This window comes from Chinchilla lanigera, unplaced genomic scaffold, assembly GCF_000276665.1.
Source record: "Chinchilla lanigera isolate Chin_1 unplaced genomic scaffold, ChiLan1.0 scaffold00019, whole genome shotgun sequence".
Taxonomy (NCBI): Eukaryota; Metazoa; Chordata; class Mammalia; order Rodentia; family Chinchillidae; genus Chinchilla; species Chinchilla lanigera.
In genome coordinates, this window is record NW_004955420.1 from 7793621 (window position 1) to 7804700 (window position 11080).

The 11080-nt window shown below is 34.8% G+C and overlaps 1 protein-coding gene across 2 annotated transcripts in view; it reads left to right on the plus strand.

The window, feature by feature from the left end:
* The first annotated feature begins 3783 nt into the window (after positions 1 to 3783).
* The window catches only part of Kcnmb2 (potassium channel subfamily M regulatory beta subunit 2), a 366796-nt gene continuing 359499 nt past the window's right edge, over positions 3784 to 11080 (plus strand). For both annotated transcript variants that reach the window (XM_013513318.1, XM_013513320.1), the window contains exon 1: positions 3784 to 3886. The gene's annotated coding sequence lies outside the window, so the exon portion shown is untranslated. The remainder of the gene's footprint in view (positions 3887 to 11080) is intronic.

An 11080-nucleotide genomic window follows, 5' to 3' on the forward strand; every position in this document is an offset into this window, starting at 1 on the left:
AAAGTACTTATAAAGAACAAAAAGCATTTAAAAGTTCTACATGTATACAGAATATGATAGGCAAGACCCAAGCCTAAAGTATTTTGTCACCTTAGAAAGTAGATAGTCAAAAGCAAGCAATCAACAAAAACAAACAAACAAATAAAACAGGAGTCAGAGACAAACTGAAAGAACTCTCGATGTCTGAATCAATTTGAACAACAAAATAACAATGACCATACTGTTGACAATGACCATACTGAATTATATGTGAAACAACACATTTCTGTAAGTTCATACACAAGTACATGAATAATTTAATGAATATCTAAGCACAGTTTAAAAGATAAATCTTTCTTATGAAGAATTCCAAATTATTATTTTTTGTTTTATTGGTACATTTTAGATATTCATAGCGATAACACTGATCATAAGGAATTTGTAGCTGTATATGATACATCTTGCTTCTTGTATTTCCCATTCCCATCCCCTTTCTTTATCCCCTCTTTCCCTCTTGATTTACAAAAGCTTTGTTTCCATTTTTTCTTTTCATTCTTTTTTTGTCCCTTCTTTCTTCCCCCCTTTTTTGCTCCCCTTCTCATTTGAACATTTTCTTTCCATTTCCCAATATCAATTATATATTTTGGTCCTTATTTATACTTCTGGTTTCTCACATCGGAGACGCCATGTGGTATTTGCAAGTGTGTCCGATTTATTTCACTTAAGAGTATGTATGGTCTCAAGGTGCCTCCATTTAGCTAGAAAGGTCTCAGGCTTTTCCTTCTTCATGTCAGGGTAGTACTCTGCTGTATATATATATATATAAAAAAAAATCTTCTTTATCCAGTCATTGTTGATGGACATTTGAGCTGTTTCCAAGACATAGCTATTGCAAACTGTGCCTCTATAAGCATGGGTGAACATGTATCACTATGGTGTGATGTTTTTATTCTTTTAGGAAAATACCTAGAAGGGGAATAGCTAAGTTGAATGGAACCTGTATTCCTAGATTTTGAGGAATTGCCATGCTGATTTCCACATTGGTTGCACCAGTCTACACTCCTACCAACAGTGGAGAAGAGTTCCTTTTTCCCCACAGCCCCACCAGCATTTGTTATTGGTTGATTTCTTGGTAATAGCCATTCTTTCTGGAGTGAGATGGAGTCTCAGTATTGTTTTAATTTGTATCTCTTGAATAACTGGTGATGTTGAACATTGTTTCATACATTTATTTGCCATTTCTGTTTCTTCAACTGGGAAGTGTTTATTCATTTCAGATGTCCATGTTTTGACTGGGTCTTTAAATTTGGGGGAGTCTGACTTTTTTGAGCTCTTTACATATTCTAGATAGTAGTTCTTTGTGTGAGAGACAGCTGGCAAAATCTTTTTCCCATACTGTGGGTTGTCTATTCATTCTGTTGGTGGTTTCTCTTGCGATACAAAAGCTTTTTAATCAGATGAGATCCAAATGGTTGATTCTTTGTGACAGGTACTGTGTAACCAGGGTTTTGTTCATAAAGTCTTTGCCTACACCAATTTCTTCAAGAACAGGTAGACCTATCTTCCAATGGATTTAGTGTTTCTTTCTTAATACTTAGATATTTGATTCATTTTGATTTTAGTTTGGTGCATGGTGAAAGACATGGGCCTAGTTTTAATCTTCAGCATGTGGGAAGCCACTTTTTCCAGCCCCATCTATTAAAGAGGCTGTCTTTTTTCCAGTGCAGATGTTTGGTTCCTTTGTGCACGATAAGGTAGCTGAGTATGTCAAGAATCAATGTAGTGAAAATGGCCATACTTCCAAGGTTGTTATATAGATTTAATGCAATCCCAATCAAAATTTCAATAGCATATCTCACAGAATTAGAGAAAGCAGTCCTAAAATTAATTTGGAACCAGAAGAGACCTAGGATATCAAAAGCAATCCTGGGCAACAAAGGCAGGGCAGGGAGCATCACATTCTCTGACTTGAAATTATACTACAAAGCTACTATGATAAGAGTTCCAAATTATAAAAGTAAAAGGAATGAGAAAAATAGAAAGTCACCATTGCATAAGAAACCACACTAGTAAGTCACCAATTATGAATCATGTTGATATCATACTTCTGACACAATGCCATGAAAAATGCACTTGCTCTGTGGTATTTTTCCCCAAAATCCATTACCTTTCCTTTTATGCTGAATAATATCTTGTTGCCTGGATGTGCCACAATTGTTTATTCATTCTTCTGCTGAAGGATATCTCGGTTGCTTCCAGGTTTTAGTAATTGTGAATAAAGCTACTGTAAACATTTGTATGCCTTTTTTTAAATGTGGACATAAGTTTTCAACTTCTTCAGGTACATATCAAGGTATAGAGTTGCTGTATCATACAGTAAGGGTATACTTAGTGTGGAAAGAAACTACCAAATTATCTTCTAAACTGGTGGTACCATCCAGCATTCCCACTAACAATGAGGAGAGTTCTATGCTTCGCATCCTCAGTAGTATACAGTCTGGTCAGATTTGATCCTAGATTTGATCAACATTCTTAACAGGTGTGTAGTGATATCTCACTGTTGTTTTATTTTACATTTTTCTAATGACACAATATAAAACATCTGTTTACATACTAATTTGCCATCTGTATATTTTCTTGGGTGAGATGTCTTTTTGGTGTTTGGTTCACTTTTAAGTATTTTTTTGGTTGTTTCAATTGTTAGATTTAAATAATTCTTTGTGCATTTTAAAAAATTGTCATTTATCAAATATGTCTTTGAAAATGTTTATCCCACTCTGATTTCTGTTTTGACTTTTTTGACAATGTTTTCTCTCTGCAGAAAACGTTCATTTCAATGAAATCCAGCTTATCAATTCTTTCTTTCATAGTTCATACCTGTGCTCTTGAATCTAAAAGGTCATTGCCAAACTTGAGGTCATCCTAATTCTTATGTTATTTTCCAGGGGTTTTATAGTTTTGAGTTTGCAGTCAATTTTTAAAAGAGTGCAACATCTGTATCTCTTTTTTTCTTTTTGCATGTGGATATCCAGCTGTTCTGGCACCATTTCTTGAAAAGGTTATCTTTTTTTCCTATTGCATTGCATTTACTTCTTTGTCAAAGATCACTTGAGTATATTTATGTAGGGTTATGTCTGTGTTCTCTATTCTAAAAGTATTGTTTTTCAGCTTATTGTACATGAATACACACATCAAAGAGGCCAATCATTCCAAAGCAGTGACAACGGCTCCTGTTTTTCTGGTTGAGAAAACTTTCTGAACCAGTTACTTTGCCAACATGATTCTTTTCAGCCTTACAGCCAGAAATGACTATAAAAAGTCATTTTAAGTCAGAGACTTTTCCATAACTTGAGCTAAAAACCAAACTAGAGGTTGTGTATATAGTTCTGTGGTAGGCACTTGCTTCAATTCAAAGCACTCCAAAAACCTAAGCCATTTCCAACAAAATGCACATCTAAACAAAACTGACAGCAGTCTACATTTTTGCTCCCTGATCTAATTCTATACAGTTTGGAGATTTCAAAAATTGTTATAATTACACAATGCATGCCATATTGACATGCAAGGCTATGGTCTGCCTTTTTCATATAGGGCAAGTAAAATTAGTTTGTGTACATTTCTGGGCCAAGGCATCATTTAAATATCTAAAAAGTGTATCTGTGAGTTCTTTGTCACACAAGTTTGAGCTCAGAGGAAAATGCTGGAGGAGGGGCCTCCCTGGCCTCCGTTACCATTCGCACAGGTCTCCGGGGAACTCTTCTCTCCCTGGTTTCTGTATTTGTTTCACCCATGGTTTCTCCTTCCTCTCCTATTTATGAACAAACTTGAATGTTCAGCCCAGAAGCCTCCCTATTACCTGAAATAAAAATGAGCTTTAATTTTGAAGAACACACATGGATACAGTAAGGTAAGTCCTTTCAAATAAACAGTAGAATGATTTTCTAAAAAGTAATAAATACCACAAGTTGCTCCTGTTGGAATACTGGACTAACTTAGCCCACTTCCCAATAGGAAATATGGCTTAGCTGAATTGTCAAAATCAAAAATAGTGTATATTTAGTAAAATTTGCAAAATTGTATTTTCTGTATTTATATTTAAAAAGTAAAAAGCATGAAATACTTATAGACAATTGAATTGAGTAATTATCTATACCCCAAAATTACATTTGTCCTTTAATATTTTATTTACTGAGTATGAGCTAAAAGAAATTTGACAAAAAAAATTGTATTTTTACTCAAAAATCTGATTTGTGTATCCCATTTTTTAATATTAGGAATAAGATGCTAAAAACTCTGTATTACTTAGTAATTGGCAACACATACTAAAAAAAATGTCAAAGCATGACAAATAAACTTCAAACTAGATTTGTTTGGGAACTTTGTTTTCTAATTTCTAAAATTATTGCCCTCTGATTTGTCTGGACTATTTAGTTACTATTGGAAAATCATATTGAAAAGTTAAAGCAACAAATGTATTTTATCAGAAATTGTCATAAAAATTTCCTTAAATAAACTCCCAAATAAAAACTACTCCTTTAAAGCATCACACCAATATTAGCTTAAAGTGAGGACATGGCCCTGATCGTAGGAAAACTCTGTCAAATATTCTGTGACTACCGGGAAGGCCACTTGTTATTTACCTCACCAGAAAAGACAGGAGGTAAACAAGTACAATGGCTGGTATAGGTCAGCAAATGCCAGATGAAAATGTGACTTGATGATATGCATGTTGAAAATAAAAGTATATTTAGGTTGTGCCAATCCTCTCCTAATACCTCATATATAGTGTAACATGATGTTTGTATAAATGTTCTTATGAAACGGGTAGACACGATGGGTCACTATACTAAACTGCTAAACTTCAGTATTTGGAATTTTTTCATTTTGGCCTTTCATTGGTTAGTGCCCGTTACCACCGGAAGAAAGTTGAGTAACTGTGCCTCCATTTTAACCCAAATAAACAGCACCTTCTCTGACACACAGATTCTTGGGGTACTCTTAGAACAATGGAATACATGATCAAACTAGGATATCAACTATTGAATTTTTACAAATATCTTCCAAGCTTGCACTCTTTTGCTAACCTAAAATCCCTCACTTTGATCCATTTTACTTATATTTCTCATTTTTTTCTTAAACGGCTGAGACAAGCCGCAGCTTGTACTTTCCTTACACGTAGACAGGAGGAGGAAAGCCGCACACTGTGGTCCCAGTCTGGAAATCACTGATTCAAAAGCATCAGGAAAGAGCAGTCACCTACATTTGTCCAAGGAAAGCTGATCGTGATCATCAATTTTAAATATTTTACAGACCTGAAAAACTACTTAAGGACTAAAAACAATCCATAGACCTTCCTCCTAGCATAAATGTTGTAATCCCACCGCATATACTGCTGACCACATGCCGTCATTCTCTCCTGCCTGCAGTGCGTGTACACATGCACATTTCTCCCTGAACACGAAGTACCCGGCTCATCACCACTCTAATAAGCATCTGAAGATTTTTCGTATGTGAGCAGAATTACTTAGCTCGCATTCTACCTGAATTTAGAGCCGTGATACCAAAAAGAATATATTTTTCCCTTGGAAAAAAATTCTTGATCATTAGAACTTGTATTCCCTAATGCATGGCCGAACATATGACTTCTGCAACTTCTTAACACGTGACTCCTTGAGAAATAGAATGTACACAAAGGATTGACCGAAATCTTCTAACAAACACGGATTTATTTTCTATTTATTTTCTGGAAGTGGATACTAAAAAGCAAAAACATGACTTCTAAGACGCTAGGGGGTGCTGAAGGGTTTATAATCTAGCTGGAGGAATCCAGGCAAATACATAGGTGACTAATGAAAACCAAGAGACAACATTACTTTCTAAAGGAGTTCCTGAAGATGACAGAGGAAGGTTGACACCTCAATGGAGGTGCTGGACATTGAGAAGAATGGCTTACTTGGATTTTCAGATCTGAAGATTGACAGGATGCAAAGCATCTGTTCAAATGGCATCTCCACATTCTAGCCTTCCTTAATGTACTTGGGCAAAACTAATGGCTTCTTTATGATCCTATAAATCGCTTTACCAGCAACAGTACCTGCTGCTGTGTATTGAAATTAATTTCTTACTGCCTCCCTCTCCTCACCTCTGGCCTTACATTTCTGTGAGCTGTTAAAAGGCAGCACAGGATCTTCTTTATTTTGATGTTCTAGGTTCCTTGAAAGTCTTCAGTAAAGTGTAGTTGAAGGGGCTGGGGATTTAGCTCAGCGGCAAAAAGCGCCTGCCTGGCAAGCGCAAGGTCGTGAGTTTAGTTCCCGGTACCGGAGAAAAACCAAAAAAAAAAAAAAAAAATGTGTAGTTGAATACCCTTTGGGGAAGCAATACGTTCAAAGATACAGGTTGTATATATGGATAGTATGTTCATATTTTATTGAAAAAACCAGCTGTGTAAAAGAAAAGGTTTCATATTGACACTAATTCAAAATCAAGTTAAGTAGTTAAAAAGAAGTCAGACTTGGGAAGAGCTTGAGGGTCTAGACTGGATTATCTTCTCTTTGCTCAACTCATGAGCCAGTGAACTCAGTATCAACCCAGGCTTGTTACTGCTCATCTTTCTTTGACCAAAGAATTATGCTAATTAGACCTCGGATCATCCTTCAGTATCCATCCTTAGGCTTCATTCTGCCCAATATTGAGCCAATGGCGAGTTCTCTGACATAGTCAAAGTGGGTTTTTAAGAGATTAATATGATTAAGTATAGAATGAATTGGAAATCAAAAGCTATTGTAAATGACCTGTCTAGAATGTAGTAGCAGTAAAGGTTTATTGAACCAATAAGTGCTGAGGAAGGATTCTGAGGAAAGGAGAAAGTCAAATATCTCTGCATGTTTTTGTGAGAGCTAAAAGAAGAAAACATAGAGTATAAACTCTAGTGAGCCTATTTCAGGGACAAGAGGATCAGTTCATATAACACGTGTGGAGTTGAACAAGACACCTAGTGAGGATATCTAAGAAATAGGAGCAGCTACTGCGAGAAATATAACTGGAAATCTAAAAGTAATGAGAGCTAATGCTGTGAATGTGGATAGGATTTCAAACACAGGTCAGAGCTTTAGACCAGGAATTTTTAAAGTATTTGAGTGGCCTGAAGGCACACAGTGTCTTCTACTCTGTAAATCAAGGATAATATTTCTGTTCTTTACCTCCTGAAAAGATATGAAAATCAAATGGCAATCAGACTACAAAAGAGTTCTAAGAGTATAAGGCATTTTGCAAGTATATTGCTAGCCTATTTCATACTTATTTCCCTGTCCTATCCATGATCATATTTTATAATAAAAACAAATAATTGGAAAAACACTATTAAAAACTAAGAAATCACAAGGTGTACATTATTAATATTAAAATTAATTTGTGTTCCCCTCTGTATTACAGAGATAAAGAAAAACCTAAAATAATGCAGTATAAAGAAGTAATTTTATTTTTGTAGTTTGTATATGTTGGGTGTTGTGCAAAGATAGTTATATCCATTAGTTAATATCAGCATGGGATGTAAGTCATTTTTCTATGGTTCACAAGCCTAATGTTATATCTAATCTAAGATGAGAATACCATTACTGTTTTTTCTACCACCCACAGAGGACAAAAATGTGGTCAATTAAACTACAACGTACCATCAATTGCAACTTCTGTCTTAGTTTCAGAGCTGTTAAGTATACAGGGAAAAGTGCATCTTGTAATTGAAATGTTGTGGTAGTTTCTAAATGCTTTTCTGTGTCTAACCACTACACAATATTCTCTCCCATGAGAAAGTGATTTATAAATTCCTATTTCTGGGTTATTATTATTATTTTTCCAATACTTTGTAGCACAATCAGCTAGAGTTGGAATATTGTCCAAAGGCTATTAAAGGCAAACAAGAAAGGAGATGAATTTTTTATCCACTAGCTATGACCTATTTCTTTTCATGGCCTTTCATGTTAAGAATCAGGCTGGATCTGAAAATCCAAAGTTTACCCAGACATAAAACCACTACTATACCACACAGTCTCTGCAACTGTAGCCAGAATGCCTCAACTATGATAAGAAACAGTCAAGTGTCAGGATAGATTTAGAAGAGACCAGAAATTATTCCACACAAAAAAGAGAAACCATGAAGATCAAATAAGTTGAGGAACAAATTCTGTAATTAGCCTTATAGGAAGTATAATGAACAGTGTGTTTCATTGCTTTTACAAATATAAATTTTCAATCCACTGATGTCCTAAAAGTAAAGACTAGAGCTCAAGCATCGTAAAGAATATTATTGTTTGGCCCTGCAATATGTGTTGAAGATTAATTCTGTTGTTTAAGCAATGTAGTCTTATATTGAGATTATATCTATAAATCAGTCAATAAATATAATACTGTAACTACGTGTGACCCATATCCCACAACCTAAAACTGCATTTTATTTTTTAAATAAAAATGTGAGTAGAGACATAATATTTATAAGTCTTTACGGAGTCTATTATGCTAATTTGATGTGTATACACAGTACATTATATAAACCAATCAGGGTAACAAGCATTTCCATCTGTTCAAATGTTAATCATTGATACATGTTGGAGATTTTGCATTTTTCTAGGCATTTGGGGTAATATCATAGATTGGTTTTAAATAATAGTCGCCTTACTGTGCTATGGAAGCCAGAATTCTTCCTGTGTTGGGGTGGCCTTTATTTAACATCTTTTCGTTGCCCCTATCCTGGCATTCTCAGTTTCTCCTGACCATTATTCCAAGCTGTTTTTCTATGAGATTGACTTTTTGGCTTCCCGAAATGAGTGAGAAAATGAGTGAGAACATCTAATACCTATATTTCTGTGTCTGGTTTGTTTTACTTAAGCTAATCACCTCTGCTTCCACCCATATCACTGAAATGGCAGGATTTCATTCATTTTTAGGGTTTAACAGCATTCCATTATGCCTATATACATTTTCTTTACCCATTCATCCATTGATGTACAGCTTGATTTCATATCTTTGCTATAGTATTGTGTTTACAATGTGCGCTTTCAATGTGGTAGCCTAAGTTTCTCTTTTTTATGTGATATGTTGCTTCCTTATAGCCCTTTTTGACTTTTCTTAGTACATGTTTGCAGTACATGATGATTATGTTCGCTGTGGGGAACTGGTACATGTAATAATGCATCTTAAATCTTTTTCATCCCTTTCCCTCCCATAACTCCCCCTTTTCTCCATCTCTTGGTCCCTTTTGCAAAAGATCTTTCTTTTGTAGCATCTATCTTTGATTTTGCTCTTCCACTTATTTATAGTTTGGGTTTCTCATATAAGACAAACCATGCAATATTTAGCACATTTCCACCATCTGGAACTATCAGTGGTACATGCAGAGGGCAACTTGTACCACTAGTGGTAATAACGGATCTAATCATTTTTATCAGTCTTTTGACAAATAGAATTTAATCTCCCAGCAGCTAGACATACAAACTATGGCTCCACCAGAAACATGTTAAACTAGTATATCTGATTTATTTCACTTAACATTATGGCCTTGAGGTGTATTCATTTTCCTACAAATTAGTCAAGTTTATCCTTCATGGCACAAGAGTACTCCATTGTGCATAAGTACCATATTTTGTTTAAACGTTCCATCTACTGATGGACACAAAGGTCCCTGCCAAAATTTAACTATATGACTTGTGTTGCATTGAGCATGACTATGCGTATATCACTGTAGTATGATATCTTTAACTTTGGGGAAATACATCTCGAAGAGGAATAGCTGACTGAGTCAAGTAGAATTTCTATTTCTAGTTTTTTTAAAGAAATCTACATACAAATTTCATAGTGTTTGTACTAATTTGCATTCTCACCAAAAATGTAGAAAAGTTCCTTTCTCCCCTGAACACTCCCAGAATTTGTTCTTATTTAATTCCTTGATGGTAGCCGTTCTTTCTGGAGTAAAATGGAATCTCAGTGTTGTTTTAGTTTGCATTTGTCTCAAGGCTAGCAATGTTGACTATTGTTCATGTACTTATTGGCTATTTGTACTTCTGAGAAGTGTCTATTCATCCCACTTGCCCATTTTTTGACTGACTTTTATTTGGGGGAATCCTAATTTTTGAGTTCTTTATACAATCTAGATACAGTTCTTTGTCCCTTATTTTCCATTCTGTGGCTTATCTCTTCATTGTCTTGGCTGTTTCCTCTGTTGTTAAGAAACTTTTTAATTTGATCTGATCCCTTAGGTTGATTCTTGATGTTATTCCTAGTACAATTGGGGTTCTGTTCCAAAAGTGTTTTCATACACCTATCTTCAAGAGTTTTACATGGTTATTTTCCAGCAGATTAAGCGTTTCTGTTTTAATATTTAGATCTATGATTCATTTTGATTTTAGTTCAATAATGATAAGAGTTATGAGTCCAGCTATTAATTCCAGGAGTATTTTGGTGAAAAATTTTCGGTCTTGTATGTAGAGGATAGTCATCTGCAAATAATGATAGTTTGACTTCTTTCTTTTCTCTACGTGTCCCTTTTATTTCTTTCTATTAGCTAATTATCCTATCTAATGTTGCAAGTACTATATTGAACTGGAATTGTGATGATTGACATCCTTTTCTTCTTTTTAATTTTAATGTGAAAGTTTTCTGCTCTTCCAAATTAATATGATGTTGGCCATTGGTTTGTCATAAATGGCTTCTATTAGATTAAGATAAGGTCTTTTTATAACTGTTTTCTTCAGGGTTTTCTTTTTGTCATGAATAGATGCTTGGTTTTGTCAAAAGCTTTTTATGTGTCTAACAAGATGATCATTTGATTTTTGTCCTTGTTTCTGTTTAAATTATGTATTACATGTTCTGATTTGCATATGTTGAACCTTCCTTGCATCCTTAGCATACAGCCTACTTACTCGATGTTTGATGTTTTTAATGATTTGTTGAATTCTGTTTGTCAGTATAATGTTGAGGAGTTTTGCATCTACATTCATTAGGAAGGTTAGCCTGTACTTCTCTTTTTCAGTAGAGTCTGTCTGATTTTGGAATCAAGATAATGTTAACTTCCAGGAATGACTTTGTGATTACACCTGCTCTTTTAATTTCA